Raw genomic sequence first — 1,585 nt, forward strand, 5'->3', positions numbered from 1 at the left:
CCTCTTCAGAGGAAGAATACTCATCAGAGCTCATGAATGGCAGAAGTAAGTCCAATGGAATCTCTATGGTCTCATTTTGAGCCTCAGATTCCCATGGTTCCTCATTGGGGAACTCATTGGAGGCCAGTGGACGTCCATTGAGGTCTTCCTCAGTGGCGTTCACTGCCTCTCCTTCCTCCCAAAATTAGGCCATGTTGATGGCTTTGCACTCTCCTTTTGGGTTTTCTTCTGTATTGCTTGGAAGAGTACTAGGAGGGAGTTCAGTAATTTTCTTGCTCAGCTGACCCACTTGTCCCTCCAAGTTTCTAATGGAGGACCTTGTTTCAGTCATGAAACTTTGAGTGGTTTTGATCAGATCAGAGACCATGGTTGCTAAGTCAGAGGTGTTCTGCTTAGAACTCTCTGTCTGTTGCTGAGAAGATGATGGAAAAGGCTTGATATTGCTAAACCTGTTTCTTCCACCATTATTATTGTTGAAACCTTGTTGAGGTCTCTGTTGATCCTTCCATGAAAGATTTGGATGATTTCTCCATGAAGGATTATAGGTGTTTCCATAGGGTTCTCCCATGTAATTCACCTTTTCCATTGAAGGGTTCTCAGGATCATATGCTTCTTCTTCAGATGAAGCTTCCTTAGTACTACCTGGTGCATTTTGCATTCCAGACAGACTTTGAGAAATCATATTGACTTGTTGAGTCAATATTTTGTTCTGAGCCAATATGGCATTCAGAGTGTCAATCTCAAGAACTCCTTTCTTCTGACTAGTCCCATTGTTCACAGGATTCCTTTCAGAAGTGTACATGAATTGGTTATTTGCAACCATTTCAATTAGTTCTTGAGCTTCTGTAGGCGTCTTCTTCAGATGAAGAGATCCTCCAGCAGAGCTATCCAAAGACATCTTGGATAGTTCAGAGAGACCATCATAGAAAATACCTATGATGCTCCATTCAGAAAGCATATCAGAGGGACACTTTCTGATTAATTGTTTGTATCTTTCCCAAGCTTCATAGAGGGATTCTCCTTCCTTCTGTCTGAAGGTTTGGACTTTCACTCTAAGCTTACTCAATTTTTGAGGTGGAAAGAACTTTGCCAAGAAGGCATTGACTAGCTTTTCCCAAGAGTTCAGGCTTTCTTTAGGTTGTGAGTCCAACCATGTCCTAGCTCTGTCTCTTACAGCAAAAGGGAATAGCATAAGTCTGTAGACCTCAGGGTCAACCCCATTAGTCTTAACAGTGTCACAGATTTGCAAGAATTCAGCTAAAAACTGATGAGGATCTTCCAATGGAAGTCCATGGAACTTGCAATTCTGTTGCATTAGAGAAACTAATTGAGGCTTAAGCTCAAAGTTGTTTGCTCCAATGGCAGGGATAGAGATGCTTCTCCCATAGAAGTCGGGAGTAGGTGCAGTAAAGTCACCCAACACCTTCCTTGCATTGTTGGCATTGTTGTTGTTTTCGGCTGCCATGGGTTCTTCTTCCTTGAAGATTTCTGTTAGGTCCTCTACAGAGAATTGTGCCTTAGCTTCTCTTAGCTTTCGCTTCAAGGTCCTTTCAGGTTCAGGATCAGCCTCAACAAGAATGCTTTT

The 1,585-nt window shown here is 42.3% G+C and overlaps 1 non-coding gene across 1 annotated transcript; it reads left to right on the top strand.

Moving 5' to 3' along the window:
* Positions 1 to 952: 952 nt before the first annotated feature.
* LOC112799034 (small nucleolar RNA R71) lies at positions 953 to 1,060 on the top strand. The gene has a single exon (XR_003200623.1). It is a non-coding gene; the product is annotated as a small nucleolar RNA R71 (small nucleolar RNA).
* Positions 1,061 to 1,585: the final 525 nt, after the last annotated feature.

This window comes from Arachis hypogaea, chromosome 4, assembly GCF_003086295.3.
Source record: "Arachis hypogaea cultivar Tifrunner chromosome 4, arahy.Tifrunner.gnm2.J5K5, whole genome shotgun sequence".
Lineage (NCBI taxonomy): Eukaryota > Viridiplantae > Streptophyta > Magnoliopsida > Fabales > Fabaceae > Arachis > Arachis hypogaea.